The following is a 17,854-nucleotide window of genomic DNA, read 5'->3' as shown; positions in this document are numbered from 1 at the left end:
CCATATCAATTAATCTCATCAAGAACGTTTGCCCAAACTTAGTTCACTCTTAAATAGATTCCCACCATCCTCTCATCTTGTACTACTTTACAGAATGTATGAGAAAAATGAATGAGTAAGTTAAAAGTAAAAATTACCAAAATCATGACACTTGTGAATTTCTCTGCAGTGCCTTTCAGCTGACAGGCAAGCACAAGTTTTCTTAGTTCCTGACATCACAGTGATGTGCTGACAGCAGAACTGGTAGAATATGCAGGGTGCCTTACTATTCCCCATGTCACTGGCATCTCTCCTCAGCACCACATGGCCACCATTGGTAGCTCTCGCAGCAAAGCAGGAGACCTTGCCTTGAGGGTCCCCACCCCACTCATGGTGGCCTGCTGTCCTGAGAGCCTGCTCCTGTAAACTATTCCACTTTTCACCACTGCAGCTTCATACAAAGCTCAAACCATGATCTGGAAGAGATCCCTTGTAGAGAGCCACGTCAGTGCTGACTACAAAGACAACTTTCTTAAGTGGTCCATGTTTTGAAAGATACATGTTTGTATAAACGTAAAAAAAATATAGGAGAAAATAAACAAGACAAAAATTTCATTAGTTCATTCAAACTAATACTGGACTTTTCACAAGACCGTTAGGGAGCTGTTAACACCAAGTAATAAATAGCTTGTAACAATGCTCTCCTTTGAAATGTTCCAATGTTAACCAAACAGTGGCTGCATTGCTCCCTTAAGCTGATCTGGTCTCAAACTGTACAGCAGAAGAAGCTGTAAGTAAAAAAAAAAAAAAAAGAATAAATTCTCTAAGATCTCAGCTTAAGTTTTGTCACACAACATGTTGACATATGAAAGGTTGACGATGATCTAGGTTAGAATTTCAGTTTCTTTAAGAGTGTTAAGGAAGTCTAAATAACTTAAAAAACTCTATTATTTTATTTGAATTAAATGCATGCTTTGGGTTTATCTATGCACTTTGAAAACCAAAAGACTTCTCAGAAAGCTTTCGTATCTGAAACAATTGAAAACAAATAAGGAAATCAAACTTTCAGCAAGAGTTGGATGTGTTTCATGGTGCAAGCAGGCTAAACTTTTAGAATACAACAGATTAAATAAAATACACTAATATCTTCATTTAAGAAGGGCACAAGCAGGTGTAAGTGGAGCTATAGGTAACCAAGAACCACATGAGTATCTTTCCAGTTCTCTGAAGTCTAAAAGAGACATCAGATGATATCCTGTGCTGTTCTCAGTGAATGAAGCGGTTCTGTTTGTCTGCATTAAAATAGGGTTTGTTTGATGCTGCCAAGTAAGCTCTTGAAAACAACTGGTTGCACTTTCCATCCTCCATCTTTCTCCTAGAGGAGAAAAGCCTTCTTTGATACCAGGCAGTTCCAACAATGGGGAATCCCACATTCAATAAATGAGGTGAGACTTCTACTAAATACAGAGCACTAACATGATATTTTAACTGGAGAAAGTGGCACTCAAATTCAGCTAATTCAAGATTCCAAAAGGTGTCTTGGTACACAATGCACTGACAGCATGCATACATACATATTAAGAGGCAGAATTCCCACCGTACATCCAGCACCAGCAGTTCATATAGATTTGTCAAATATCAGACAAAAATTACTTAAAATAATAGAGTTTTATTTTCATTAGCACATCCATCACTACTTTTTCTTAAGAATGGATTTCCTTATTTAGCATGTCTCTACATAAAAACTACTATAATTCCTATTCTCCCTGCTTTAACATCAATCATCCTTTTTTAAAATTTTTCTCTCATAGTTGGTTTCCAGCACTAGTCTCAGCAGTGTTCAGTCTGACTTTCTCATGGCTTTTCCCCATGAATTATTTTCAATTTCACATGTCAGTAAAATTTCCAAATCCCTGACACCATGAGATTAAGATCAAAAACTGATGATAATTCCACCCCAACCCCTTTTTATTTTATTATTTTTAAGAAAAGCATTCCGTTTTCTTTTTTAACATACTTCCTTTTTCAGATCAACACTGAAGTTAGATGAGAACTTTAACTTTTATGCCTTTTAGGAACTGACCCCATTTTTCCAAAGAAGCTGTTGTTCTCTGTTCCATCAAGAAACTAAGAAAGCCTGAGCTGCTCTCCAGGTGGCATATATTGTACATACAAGGCTCTTCACTTTTCATGCAATTTGTTCCATTAGTGAAAGTAAACCACAGTTTTGAATTTTAAAGCAGGACCTCATGTATAATTTATAAAAACTGCCAATTGCATCAACCTTACTTTTCTGGTGTATTTTCTGCTTCAAAATGTCCCATGCTGTTATAGTTCAGCCATAGGCGCACTATCAATTACTGGCCGTGACCCTGCGTTGGCATCCATTTTGTTGCTATCAACAATGACTTGAATGTTACAGATTTCTGGCTGACAACATCACCTACTGCTGTGTTGTTACACTTGAAATTGCCATAGAGACAAAAGAACAGCTGAATAGCAATCTTAATGCCTGTAGAAATGGTTATTCCTTAGTAATAGGATGCTACTTGCCCGTACGGAGCCTCAGGTTCTAATAGAAGTTATTCTCAATAGTAAGTTTTGAGTCAGAGCCTTGCTCAAAAAAAAAAAAAAAAAAAAAAAGGCAAAGACAAAAGAGTCTTGTGTTTCCTCCTGCCCACTGTAGTTCTGTGAGTAATGAAGAGGCAAAGGAGACTGTCTCCCTGCTGTGGCACGAGAGATGAACACAGCAGAAGTTGACTCCAGTCCCATATCCTGAAGGATAAAACAGTCACTGCACAAAGCGTAGTGTAGACTCTTACCTTATTCTCTCTTCTTATGTATGTATTTTCTCTTCTTATGTCTCAAAATGGGTGGGAATAAGGATGTTTCATGCTTCATCTTCCTGACAAGTAAAGTGCTTCACCACCTCATGCAAAGTGCTGCTTCAATCCAGAGAAACACAACACAACCTAGGAAAAAAATCAAGGATCCCCTCCTTGAATTTTTTCCTCTAGCCACACAGATCTGCTTTCTCTCCAGTACATCCCTTCCTGTACAGACTATGTGCAGAAGCTCAGACTAACAGCTGAATCCCACTCCTCTCTGCCCATAATCCATTAACTCATATTACAGTATAACTTGCAACTGATGGGAATTGAGGGCACTCAGCCCTGGGATACTTTGCACCATTCAGATTCCAGTCCTAGGTTTTGAAATCCTTCCATCTCCCCACAGCTCCTGCTCCTGAGAGGAGAGAATGCATGGGATCAGAGCAAGTATTACCTTTTCTATTGTAAATCCTCTTGTTGAGGAGTCAGAGAATTTCTGAAGATAATTATAAATAGCAGATTATCCCTGGTTTGGTACAAACAAAATGCAGCAAATCAGAACCTTGTCCTGCAAAGCCATCCCACAGACAAAGCAAGCAGCTGTCAGGGACAGCTGAAAGAATATTTTCCTATACAAGCCTTCCCCTCACCCTCAACTTGACACCACTGCCCTGCTCCTCAGTGGCAGCGTGAACTCAAAACCTATTCCCAGGGTTTGCTGCCTGATCCTCCCCCAGCAGCAGGAGCAGCTTTAGCCCCTCAATTCCCTGCCCCATGAGCAGACCCTGACTGATCTGTTCCCACGAGGTTCAAGATAATACAGTCAGGAGGAATATTCTAGCAAGTAGTAGGGGATAATGCAGAAGAGAAGGAGGAAAACTGAGATCCAAGTGATTCTTCCTCCTCCTCACCAGGCCTCCCTGCTGAAAGACTCCTGCATGCCCTTTCCCAGTCACTGAATTTTCTCACCCCCTGCCTCTGCTTCCCACAGCCCTGACATCCCACTTGAGGCTTTCACCTCTACCGTGGCCTCTTGCGAACTCTCAGCTTTCAACAACCTGGCCTCTGTGCCAAAATACATTTTGTTGACACTTCAGAAAGAACACTTCACACTGACAATCATGAGCTTTTGCTCACATTGGACAAAATCTGCTTTTATTACGAAGCCTTGAATTGACTTTGGAGCTCACATAGGAGCATAAATATTAAATGTTAATATATGAAAGGGCAGACAGGCTGTAACAGTGGAGGTCTGTTCTTCCAGCTTGGGAGTTTCCAGCTGAGTGAGAACATTCTAATGATAAACTGAAATTAAACACACAAATTGATTCTAGTTTAACAAATTCTCTGATCTATAGCAAAGGTGCTTAGTGTGGAAATAAAATTCTTAAAACCACTACTTTTTGGTTCTTTTGAGCAAATTATTTTCTATCAGTTGAGGGAGAAGAAGATACAATTCTACATCTCAAACATCACTCATCTAGGGCCTAAGGGACATGATGCAAACAATCACAACAACAAACAAAAGGAGTGGGATTAAAAAAAGGAACTTAATCAAAAAGAGGGCAAGACAATACTTCAAATAAGCTCCTTGCCCACTCTCAGGAGTTTCATTAGTCCAACCTCAGCTTTGCCTCAGCAGTTCCTGCTCTAGGCTTATTCAGTCACACAGAGATTGCACAGCTTAGACAAGTCACCCGGGCAGATGCCCAGCAAGACAAGAGCTCATTTCAAAAAGAGAAAGTGCTCTCCTCTCATGAAGGAGAGAGGCAGCAGCCCCCTGTGATAGGGATGCCCGACAACAGCACACAATGCACCCACTGAAGAGCATCCATCAGGGGCAGCAGGAGGCTGAGACGGGGGCACCACCCCACCCACACAGCAGCAACTCCCAGATTCTGAGTCTGAGCCAACACACAGCTCCAGCTACAAACAGAAAAATGCACATCACTGCTGACAGATTGCTAAGTCCAATTCCACACCTCTCTGAAAGGGAGAAGTGAAGGGAAAAGACAAATATTAACAGTAATGATAATAATAATCACAGAATTAACTAGGTTGGAAAAGACCTTTGAGATCATTAAGTCCAACCTATGACCAAACACCACCTTGTCAACTAGACCATGGCACTAAGTGCCACATGCAGTCTTTTCTTAAACACCTCCAGGGAAGGTGACTCCACTACCTCCCATGATGATGAAAATAATAATAATAATAATAATAATAATAATAATAATAATAATAATAATAATAAACCACAATGACATTTCTGATCCTTATGCCCCCACAGTCAAGCCTGAATGGAAGGGAAAGAAGTCCACACACCATGAAATGAGGTAAAACTCCAATGGAAAATGAAACAAGTTAAGTGGCAGCCGCAGACTCAGCCTCAGTGGTATTTTTATCAAATATGTTTGGAATTGCTCTCACCTTGGGAGCAAAAAAAATCTTCCCTGAAACACACTTTAAAGAAATGTGTGATGGAACAGGAAATAAAAGGTTTCAATTTAAAGGGTTATGTGGAAAGGCTATTTTATAGGGGAAAGACTTTTGGAAAAGATTGTTCAATGAAAAAAATTCCAGATGGAACTCAAAAAGAAGTAAAGCAAGAAACTGATAATGTCAAGGATAAGTTGCATTTGAAGATTAACATACATTCATAACATACGAGGCATGTAAAAGGGTGTGTATTTAAAACTTAGTAGCTATTCACACAAAATCGTTGTGGGGTATACTCTACTAGCATCTATCTGAAGCATAGCTTAATTTATTTAGGGAAACCTGAGAAAAACCAAACATATAACTTTTTCAGACAAAGTTTGAATCTATCTTTCACATGATTGAAATGACTATAAACTCTTGACTTGCAGTGCTACCAGCTTGCTTAGTATTTCGGCTCCTATATGTCTATTTTAAATAGTTTAAATAAAGAACAATCTGGATAAACTGGGGTGAAGGAGTAGGGCTCTCAGACTACACAAGTGCAGAGGGAGAACAACATTTAAGACAAACAGTAAATAGAGGTCAAATACATAAGGTTTTAAAAGGTACCAAATCAAATAATGAAAACAAAAAATGATGCAGAAACTGGCAAACACCCCCACAGATCATCCAACAACTTCTAGTAACAACCACTAAAAGCAGAGATTTAACTGCTGTCTTGCTGTATTACCTAAGAAGTTCCTTGCTGGACTAGTCTGTGAGAAGGTGACTTCCTTGGTGTGAAGGCACAGAAGTGGGAAGACTTTCCCTCAAGAAGTCTGGCAGAGAGAAGCTGCAGTGCTGCTGGGAGCAAGGGCCCTGGGCAGAGCATGGAAAAGCTGCCACAGCCACCATGCAATGCCCTTGCAATAGCTCAAATTAAGAAACCTTGCTGCCCTTCTACAAAGTCCATCTTTCATCTTTTTGATCCTTTTGGTGAGAACAATCATTCCAGATGCAATTTAATTGGAGTTTTTATATTTTCTCAGAGGTCAGTAGCAGACACATCATTATTTATGTTCATATTTCCTTAGGGAATTAATCCTTAGGGTATCATGGTTTTAAAATTTTGATGAAAGGCCTTAAAATTTCCCCTGGATTTGTATTCATAATTGACAGTATTACATAACTTTTAAGTACCGAATGACTCACAATTGGATACAAAATACTGACTTTGTAGAAACTTTGTTATGCTTCTTAATATTTCTTACACTTTCCTTGCTCTAAGGATCTAGCATTTCAGTTCCTGATGTTTGGATTTACGAGAAGCAATTCCTATCTTTCAAGGAGAAGCATTTCCTTTGTTTAATTTTAAAAAGCAAAGATAGTACTGAGATCCTAATTTTTGTTAGATTTGCATAACTACATCTCAAAGTACTGCTCAGACAGCTGTAACAGAAGGATTTCCCAAATCTTAAAACTAGCCCTCCAACTAGGAGCAAAAAAATCTATTGGTTTGCAGACTCAATGTTAAATGTATCTGGATGAATCTTTTCTATTTAGACCAAGTATTAGAAAGTTTTAATTTGTCTTTGGTGGTTAGTTTTTCTGTAATCAGCTCACTCTCCCAGCTCACAAAAGCTGCTCATTCCTTTTAACTCATAATGCTACTCCAATCCTGGTAATGTATCTTTGAAACATTAAGACTATCACTAGTTCTTAAGTAGCACACCACAGTATAGGAAGTCTTTAATATAACTGGAATCCTGTAAAAAGAAATGGGTTATTTAGCTGTTTTTGTTTGCTTGCTGTTCCACTATGATTAAGCTGTAATAGGATCCCATCCCCTTCATTATTTGATACTATTTCTCAATGGCCAAACTTGAACAGGGACTCAAAAAGTAAAATGATAGTGCTCTTAATGTCCCAAGAGCAGACTGCTTAAACAGTAAAGTGATACCATTTACAGCTGCTAGAACTAAGCATTTGGCTTAAAGACCTCTCATGCAATGAAGCATGTTTCAAAGCACCACATAGGCACAGAGAATGCCACTAAAAGTAGCTCCAAAGCTACTGCACACAGGGGAACAGCAACACCCAAATGGCAGAATAACCAGTGTCACCTTTATGATCCTGGTGACCAGGACACAACCAGTGACTAACTCCACTGCAGGGGAAGCATTGTTCAAAAGGTATCTGTGAGTTGACTTGAAATAGACGATTTTAAAATAAATATTTTAATGAGGTTATTAAGACTGTTCAGTGCAACCAGAGAACATCACTCCTACCTCTAACACCAGGATTAATGTAAAAGGAAATTACTATCTGAACCCCTCAGTGCACCACAAATGTTTGAGGCATAAATACTGTAAGCAAAGAGTGTCCCTTAGTTTGATACACTGTGGCTATAATAAGGAATGACGAGATGGAAGAAATGAATGGTATTTCAAAAGCTTAATATTGGGAAAACCAATATCCAAAGCAATCTATTCAATAAAGCAAAAGGAAAGCGACCCATGGGAAATGCAGGAAAACCAAATATCTTAGGACTTTTAAAGGAAGACCAGAAAGTAATGAAATTAGTGAGTGCAGCCTATTTTCAAGCATTTCAATATCAGTTTCACTTGTATTTCAACTGTATTTTTAACATTAAAACTTATAAAATGTATTTAAAATGTGATAATTACCATAATTTTAAAATTTAAAGAGCACAGAGCCACAGAGTAATTATGTAGCCCCTAACACTGCTGATCTTGAAGTATATTCCTTACTATTGAGTATGCTCAGTGAAAAACTGATTAATTTTGTTCTACAGCTACAGTTGTACTTAATCAGAAAGGTACATCACTCCCCATGGAATCCTTTGCACTCAAGATGCAAAACTAAAATTAAAATACCCCTCCTTTTAAGAATTTACTTATCTTTCATTTAAATTGGATGAAGACCAGATTTTGTGGATTGCTGATCCTATTTCTATTCTCACATATGCTCTTGTCCATTAGATTAATTCTGCTAGCCTCAGAGGAATCACACGAGTAAAAAATAAACATTGAGCAAGCCAGACATGACACTTTAAGCTGACATGAACCCTGTGAGAGTGTGACCTGCAGCACATTAAGCAGCTGATAAGCAGTGGGGATGGTGGTCAGCCTTTCGTTTTAAAGCGTGTCAGAAATACAACATACCGCTTCAGAGGCCAGCTCCTCATTCCACTGCAGCAAGAAGCAAAGCTTCCAATAAAACCAGCATTACAAGATAAAGGTAAAGGACAACATTCACAGGGAACCTTCCAAAACCTGGTCATTCAGCTTTATAGCTCAGCCCATACCATAAACTATAAAAAGAACGGGAACGAGAGGTGGACACCCTACTCCCTCACCTGCCAGTATTCCCTACATCTTTTACTGACTGAACAGCTACTCTTTCATTGCTATCAAAATCATAAAAGAATATACTTACTTTTTCAGTTAAACCATAGGATTGAGTCTGTTCTTATTCCTCAATCTTTTCAAAAGCTTTTAACATTTTGAATTACTCTCTTTTCACGTGCTTTCTTGTTTTGCTGTGCTACTACTTGTCACTTCACAAAGTTGCTGCTAAGTTTTCAAAGACCATTTCAGAGCTACTTTTTGGACCTGTTATTGACATTTCTACCTCTTTAAGCTGTGCCACCACAACATGGTGACAGACTTTAATATACGGTATCTCAAGTTATGGAAAAGCAGTTGTTAATATCAAAAAACTGATTCATTTTTGCACTGGAAATAAAACAGATGAATCAACCTAATATCAGGCCTGGAATTATTGACAAACACTACGAAGAAATAGCCACCTTTTCAGAATTCTTCAAATTTGGTATCTACCCTGAGGTAAACCTAAAAACCCTGAAGCTACCAAAAAAAAAAAAAAAGGCAAACCAACCCACCACCTAAAAAAGCCAAGGAATGTAGACTAAACCGTACTTTCCACATCCCTTTTTTGAAGTAATCACTGGATGTTATTTTATAAATATATAACACTTTTTAAAGGAAAAACTGATCTGTGGCTGACTTATGTGACAGCCTCTTGCTGTAACTACTGTATTCTGCCCCTTAGTTTCATGAAGGCCTCCTAATACATGGCAGCAAGAACTACTTTCCTAATAACACCGTAGGGCTGTATTCCTAAGTAATCTTAAGAAACATAAAACTAATTTATATCTCCAGAGTCTGCAATACTTGTAGTTCTATTTCTAAATTTATATATTATATAAAAGGTTATGTGATCATTCAGTTTATTACTTTATATTGAACAAAACTATAAAACTATGACAAGTTTCGCATTTTGGGGGGGCAGCGTTTTGTTTTGGGGTTTTACTTATATCAGCCTTTTCTCATTCAATCAAAATAGGCTATTCTACAGGCTTAGGACACCATTCCAAGCTGTTCTATTCTACAGGCTTAGGACACCATTCCAAGTTGTTAAGCAATGTAGTTGGTTTGTGTAATATGCTGAAAAGTATGGCTGAGTGATTTACTGAGCAAGAACAAGAAATACAGGACAAACTTGGGCATTCTTTTGCATTGGGCAAATGCCTTGACATTTAACAGTTCATGTATTGTTGTAGAGTGACAAAGGAGAAGAGTTCAAAAAGCAGTTTTCTTTCCTCCATTCTGAAAGTCTCTCTTTTTATATGAGTACCACACAAGCACAGCCATACAAGCAGGGAGCTAAAAATGAAAGCAATGCAAAATGGAGTTCTATGTGGGCATGAAGATCCAGGATGGCCAACAGGTGGGTTTTGAAAATAACATACAGGAAGTACTCCGTGTTAATCATGGTGAGATCTGGTGAGCTGCTTCATCCCTTGTGGATAACTGCACTTATCACTGTCATACCAGTCCCTACCTCTTCAAATGAAGGAATCTGCTTTAACAGGGAACACCGCACACTGGTCTGGATTTATGCCCGAAGGGTGTATATAAAAGTTCTTTGGGGAACACTACCCTTTGAAACATGAAAGACGGAGGTACATTTCTCTTTGGTAATAGCTGTTAATGAAATTACCTAATAAAACAGAGATTTCAACCACAAAGACTTACAAAATCAAATTTGGTTTCATGGTATAAGCTGAACTTCACTGTCTGGTTTGTATTGCTACAACAGGCAACACATTTAATTAGGAGGTTTGCACATGACATTTTATTGCAAGACCACATTTCTCAGTAACTTATGTCAGTCTATTAGCTGAAGTTTTCCCTGCCTAATTCAAATTTCTGTTATTGCTTTAAATTTTGAGTCACTTCTGAGAACAGCTATCATAAGTAACTTGAGTGCATATAAGCTTGAACAAATTAAAACTGATAGGTATTACCCAATTAAGATTATCTGATGCTGTCCACTGCAATGGATTCTTAGAATTTTGAGGGAATTTCTCATATTTTCACTGACTGTTGGTATACGAAAGAATTTGCTAAGCCTGTCCACCTAACCTTTGGTTTATTGATGTACCTTCTGAAGTGCTGAAAATCATCTTTCCCTATCCTCACCTTTGCCTCAAGAGAGGTTTCAACAACCTCCCAGAAACTCTGACCAGCCTCTGAAAGGAGCATGCTACTTCTAAAGCTCACTCCATACCCACCACCTTCACACACCTGGTCCTACAACCACTGCAGCAGTGAAAAACACCGCCAAGGTAAGAGAGCAAAGTATCTACTCTGAAACCCAAAAAATTTAGCACACCTGCAATACCCCAGTTGCCTTCTCTCATTCCAATGGACAAACTCTTCCAAGGGCTTTGAGGACAGGCAAGTCTTTCCATCAACTATTCTCTGTAGGTAGAACATGTAACCAGCAATTGTTCCTACCCACCGAACTTAGGGAAAAACAAGATTTTTCTGAGTTCTTGCAGGAAGGACACTGAAAACAAGAGGTACAAAGACATGTTTAGCTTCCTCTTATAACTTCCTGGGTTCAGCAACTGTTTGCTTGAATTGAAAATTGCCAACTTTTATTGTGAGATAATAATATTAGGCCTGTAGATCAGAGAATAACAAGAAATAAAAGTATACTGTCCCCTGTCCTTTCTTGTCCCTTTCTGGTTTGCACTGAGGTCAGTGCGTTCTCCCTTTACCTTCCCACCCACAGTGAGGACAGAATTCTCCCTAAAGGCACACAGGACAAACAAACATGACAGCGAAGAATTAGCGAAATATATAAGTTAATCATACATAAACAAACTCCTTTTTTCTGCAAAGCAAGCTGTATCAGGATCAGATTTTTCTTTAACTAATCTTCATTAGAGTCTCACCAAAACACTATCAAAAGACCTGATCAAAAACCCAGAAATTAAAGCAGGAGAAAACTCTGCCAAATATAACATACTACAAAGCAATCCCTTGTTTTAATTGCACAGCTCCAAACCATGGCCAACAAGGTTCTGCAGAAGTCAAGCCAAACCCATCCCCAACCAAACCAGTCTAACTAAAAGAAAGTTGTTGTTCAGATATATCCTACCTTCTTTTACCAGTTAAACCAACTTTTGTAGGAGAGAGTGCTGCTTGTCTCTGTGTTCTTTACTCTATTGATTGTTGTGTAAATATTAGGCTTCCTGCTTGTGGAGAAACTACTGCAAAGTTTCTTTCAGTTCTGTTTGCACATTTCAAACGTGTGCATGTTTTAGAACAAGGAAGTTTATGTAACGTTCCTGAGAAAGTGCAGTACATCACGGCTCATTTTAATTCAGGTATGAATACATGACACAGATGAATTCACAAAACACTCCTTTCATCTGAAATTTAAGTAGTAACCCTTTTTCCCCTGAAGGTTTAAGCAGCTTTAAGTGATGAAACGATTATATTTTCCTGTTTCTTTAAAGCAGTACTGGATTGAAACAGCTTTGGATGAATCTTTCCTGAATTTATTCAAATATGAATACACCATCACCATAAGGATATTTGAATAAGTCATTCCAAAAGATGTCAATGTTCTCTACAGCCACAGAATATAATTTTGAAATTTGCTCAAAGCATTTTAGTATTACAGCACATAAAAACATCTTCTCCTCAAAGGCCAAATTTTCAAGTACTGAACAAATCCAAATATTTGTTTGCAAAATCAAGAAATCTGTACATGCATCTGGGATATTCATCAATCTAAATGCAAACTTTTGACATAAATTTTATTTGCACAATGTTCACTACCAGTGCTGCATTACTGAAATTCTTGCTTACCTGTAAAGCTGGTATCACCTTTCCCTTTTTAAATTACTATCTTTTGGAGAGATCATTGGGAAAGTGTGGGCAGACTACTTCTATACTTATGGATTATCCTTCTTTACTCAGACACCTCCCAATAGTTCAAAGTCCTGTTCAAACACCTCCCTTCCAGGACCCTTTCTGCCCCCCACTGCTGCCTCTTGTCCTGTGACTCAGTTCCTGTGCCTGCTTCCTTGAAAGTAGGGTCCAGATAGTGCTTGACTACCAGAATGGGTCAGACGTCTTCCCTCATCTGCCAGCATTTGCATTGCTCAGCTCTTGCCAAAATTCGTATCTTATTCGGTGCACAAGTTTCCAAGTTTTACTGGGTTTCCCTTCTCAACAAAAGATCTCAAAAGATTCTCTCTCTTGGTGTAACAGAGCTGCATGTTCTGTATAAAGTAGTTTTGATGGGTTAAAGCCAGGATTTTTTGGTAGCTGGTTTGTTCATTTGTTGTTCATTGGAGTTTTCTTTTTGGTTTGTTTGTTTTCATGGGGTTTTTTTCACTTTTTGAGTAGACAGAATTTTCTCTTTTACTTTCATCCCAGTCCAACTGTCCCCAAAGGCTTGATGCCAGTTTCTGGACTCTCACTTCTCTCTCTCAGCTGACAAACCATTTTTGGCCTTGCCAGCTGCTAGGCAAAGCTGCAGACAGATGATGCCTGGCCAGCACAGACTGCCCATTGCCTATGCCTTGTCTCCCAGGAGACAGGAACAGCCCAAGATTTTTGGGCTGTCTGCACTGCCCAGCAGAGTGGCCCATTCTGTGGGCTCTCAGATAAGCCATGCTGGGAAGCCAAAGATAAATGGGAATCTAGACATTACCATGATAATGGTAGCATAGGGAAACTGTGTCTAGGGATGTTTAACAAAGCATGAGGCTGCATGGAAGATGTGGGTTGCTCCAATTTCAGACAGGATAAACACATTTCTAAACAGTGATTGCTGAATGATTTCAGCACTTAAGTAAATTAACAACAGGAACAACTAGATTTCTCTCAGGTTTCTCTGTTAAATCTGCTACAACATGTATTTCTGTGCAACACAGCAAATTACTATTGTGACTGTATCTGAACACACAAAATTACAAAGAAGCAAAGGTCTAAAGAACCAGAAAGCCATTCCCTACAAAAAAGAATCCAGCACCCAAGGTATAAAACTATGCTCATCAAACAAAACATAGAAACGAGGTCATAGACACATATATGGAGATAAAAAGGACAAGGGATAAATGCTTATGAAGTAGCTGTATTAACAGTCCTGAAGCACATACAAACATGCAACCTAATTTGCTGAAATCTCATCAATTCAACCAGACTAAACTAAATTCTGCACTAATCTTAAATTCTGCCTCACAAAAACACCTCTCCATGCCATTTTCTTGTCTTTAGAAAGTTAAATAAGGTGTCAGTAACAAAACATTATGGTCAATGATCACGCAGCAGTTTAGGTAAAAAAAAAAAGAGAGAAATTTAAGTAGTAGTTTTAAAAGCAATGGAATACTACGAGATGTAACTTACCACATATCAAAGATGATCATCCTTACACAGGACAAAAAGTAATTTAAACATTCAAATCACAGAAAATGAGCATTCTGATACTATTTATTTCAACAGCTTAAAAACCTACCAATGACATTCCCCAGCCAAGGTTGCCTTGTATTAAAAAAAAACCCCAAAAACATTAAAGGTGTTTTCTACAAGCTGATCATCTAACTATAAACAGGACTTTGAGGACAGAAGAGAGCATTTATGTTTTTGACCTACCAAGGCATCCTAAGAGGAACTTTTTGAATGCATCATGCACATTTGAACACTGCAGTTAAGCAATACTGTATAATCTGCAACACATTAACAACTCTGAAATTTAATAATTTCAAGTTGTTCTTTAAAATACACATGAAGGCATTCCCTGTTTCAAATGTTACTACTAGTTGTGCTTATTAAAACTATTATAAAAATAATGTTAGTCAACAAGTTTTAGCAGCATAATGATAAAAGAGAATTAAAGACATGCAATAATTAAACATTAATTTTTTTACAGTGAACCGTCAGTAGGCTCACAAATAAGAAAATTTTATTTTCATTACTTAAGAAATACGTACTTCCAATGGACTTGCTAACAAAAATTTTCATTTAGAGCCTTCCTTCAGAAAATGTCATGATTACCATCTAAACTGGAGAAAAAAAGTTCAAATGCTGATTTTGGCATTTGTATTTCTTTGACACAGTTTACCCAAAGATAAAAAGTATCTAAAAAAAATAGATCCCAGTCACCCCCAGTGCTTATATTTCCAAATTTGACTACTCTGTTCCTAAACTGCAGTAAATAAGTACAGCTTTCACTAATGGATTGCTATTAAAAATAAATCAGCTAAACAGTGCCTGCATTTCTCCTTCCATACAGCTGGAGCAAGCATACAGCGCTCTATTATGCAGCTGCTTGAAAGACAGATTTCAACCTCCACATGGAATTACTTACCCAGAAGCATGTTTCTCTTCTGCAGTTAGTTCAGCAGAATAGAAAGTTCTGCACAATAGATATAGCTAAAAGAATGTTCTCACAAGCTCCTTTTTGACTTGGTGCAAGCCTTGAGTAGGGTTTGAGCTTGTGCTGCTGAGAAATATGCCTTGCCCCACTGAGCTGCTGAGACCCTTTACTTCACTCCCATTGGTGAATGATACCTCTTCAGGCAATGCACAAGTGATGCAGACAGGCAGCAGCTGGTGCCACCTTAATTTGAGGTAACAAAACCATAAAAAAAAGAGAAAGTAGTCACTTCTGTAAAATTTTTAAAGTTGACATATTTTAGTATATATGTACTGCAATTGGTTTTAAAATAGTTACCTTTCACCAGGAGAACTCCGTACAGAACTAATACAGAGCATCGAGGAAAATCTAAACAGTAGGCAAGTTTTGCAAAAGTAAACATCCCATCTTTCTATAATGCTTAATTTCATTACAGCTGAATTTGTCTGCTCTGATACAAAAGACTTCTTTTAAAGAAATACAAACAGGGAGCTGGTTTGGGACTTTTTATTTAGCCCAAAAGTCACCAAGACCAAACTGGACATGCAATAAAAACATTCAGAATGCTGCTGCCACTATGGCAAGTACCTACTGCTCAGTAAAATTGACCACAGATACTATTTGCCCAAAATTAAAATTAACCTTTGCTATGAAGAGGAAAAATATCCCTCTTCATATTATAGAGGCAAAAGGCACATAATCTCAAAGCTGGGACTCAAATCAAAAATTTCAAACCAAGAGGATCCTCTCTAATCTGCAGCCCCTCACTTTGGGACGTGCTGTGCCAGTACACATCAGCTGGGGTCTGCAAAGAATTTGTGACGCTTCAAAAGAATTTTTTCAAGCACATCCTAGTAAGGATACTTGATAGAAAGAGTTTTATTAACAATAAAATTTAAAAATTACGAGAGAGAGAAAGAAAACATCCCAGATTATTAGGAACAGATTTCTACCTCATGCAGTTTGCAGTTACATTACATAATTCCTCATTGAGAACTGATGATTACAGAAGAAATCCTGTATATAATCCTTCCACTTTAATGCTTTGTGTTAAATATATAAAGATTTACTTAATCTTCTCATTTGTTTTTTACAAAAGCGAAGGAATGAGAAGAGAGGTAAAAGATGACTTTAAAAAGCAAACTTCTTGGAAGAAATTTCCATGTCTCTAGAAATACTAGACAGAATTTCTGTGACAAGATTAAATTTTTACCCAGTCCTGAATAAAGTATATTGTTCCAGTGACAACACTCTTCTCTAGTATGTGACTGTTGGTTACTCAAAACAGCACATATGAAAATTTAGCTTAAACTTAATTTTATTCTACAACCTCCTACTCCTCCCTTCCACTAAAGCTCCCTTCCACTAAAGGGGGATTACTTTTATAATTACCTGCTAACATGAGTTGGCAGCAATTACATAATTTTGTTACATGTCCCAAAATATTTGGTACTCTTGTTAAAAGTCCCTTTCTTAAAAAAAAAAGAAAAAAAAAAAAAAAAAAAAAAGGGTGGGCATTGCTAGCAGTGGAAAAAATGAATCAGCTTTGACATAAAAAGGCAAATAAAAATCAAACCAAATTAAAAATAAAGCTCTCTGATTTTTAAGCAAATCTTGGAAGATGTGACTCATTCTCACTGCACATTGGGATTGGTAACACCAAACTTCTGTGAAATTTTATGTGGGTTTTATATAGACTCTGATGACTTCACAAGATGACCAGTATTCTCAATAAATACTCTGTTCTCTCATGCTGATAGTAATATTAATAATAGCATTTTCTGTGATGACTGAAGGATTATTTTTAATTTCACTGTTAACTGCAGAAGTGTCTTACACCTTCCATAAGCATGTAGTAGGTTTATGCATTATAGAAAGACAAAACAGCAGGGACTGTAACTCCCCCAAACTGGGGCATAGCTCCCTCACACCCACCACTTGCTCAATGACTGCAGTGTCTTTTTTTGGCAATGTTTGATAGTTCCTTGCTAAAACCATTACAATGCACTAGTTTTAACCATTTATCTAGTTTAACGTGCCATAGCTCCTTTCCATTTCCCTCTTAACAGCATATAACACCCTGTCTCACAGAAAACCAGACCTTGGTTTCAGAGGAAGGATGCACTAATCTCAGATTTAATGTGTCAGCCTGCCCTCTAGCTCACATCTAAAATGGGATCTCCAAGCACAAACCATCACAGTGTTAACTAGAGTTTTCTCTTCCCCTCGCTTTAAACAATGCTAACTCCCATCTACGTGACTGAGCCACCGTCTCAAGATTTTGGAGATGCCCTGACCTTTTTTGTCTGAGAAGGCCTCTTCAGAGATCCATAACAGCACAGAATGCTCTTCACATTATGAGCATGATGGACTCCGGGTATTGAGGGCATGCACACTTGTGCAAGCACAACAGAGGTGCTGTGGGTGGGAAGGAAAGCAGAACAGCAGCTGTCGCTGTAGGACCAAGACGGCACAAAGAACGACACGGATCCAGGATCGGGTTCAAAGGCCAGAAATGGCTATATTTAATTATATAATTCAGCTTATATAGCTTTGTTCACAAGGGTGGCATAAAACCATTGGATGCTTGACCATTCACCTCCCAGAGGGATTGGCTGAATGGCATAACACCCATTTCCAAAGTATTTTTCCCAGTGAACCAAAACAAGTCCATGCAGGTGTGAGTCTACAGAACTTCTTCCACTGTTTCTCAGCTAAAGCATGAGAAAGGAAAACTTCACAAAAAACGCTTCAGCAGCTGGAAAATTCCTCTGCTCCTTCTCTTTAGCATCCACAGACAGCAATTCCTTTTGGAATAGCAGTCTGAGGCGGTCATGCAGCTACTGCATTATAGATGA

The 17,854-nt window shown here is 38.2% G+C and overlaps 1 protein-coding gene across 8 annotated transcripts in view; it reads right to left on the bottom strand.

The window, feature by feature from the left end:
• The window catches only part of ZNF385B (zinc finger protein 385B), a 164,513-nt gene that overhangs the window by 74,694 nt on the left and 71,965 nt on the right, over nucleotides 1-17,854 (bottom strand). Inside the window, exon 2 of one of the 8 annotated variants that reach the window (XM_069020512.1) lies at nucleotides 2,802-2,951. The exons of 5 other annotated variants lie outside the window; for them this stretch is intronic. The gene's annotated coding sequence lies outside the window, so the exon portion shown is untranslated. Of the gene's footprint in view, nucleotides 1-2,801; nucleotides 2,952-11,726; nucleotides 11,816-12,442; nucleotides 12,464-17,854 lie in introns of those variants that run through there. 2 more of the 8 variants (XM_069020513.1, XM_069020511.1) reach the window with 2 other exon arrangements.

The sequence above is a fragment of the Aphelocoma coerulescens genome, chromosome 7 (genome assembly GCF_041296385.1).
Source record: "Aphelocoma coerulescens isolate FSJ_1873_10779 chromosome 7, UR_Acoe_1.0, whole genome shotgun sequence".
In the NCBI taxonomy this organism is placed as follows: domain Eukaryota; kingdom Metazoa; phylum Chordata; class Aves; order Passeriformes; family Corvidae; genus Aphelocoma; species Aphelocoma coerulescens.
The sequence above is the reverse complement of the archived record's forward strand: the minus strand, read 5'-3'. Positions and strand labels throughout refer to the sequence as shown.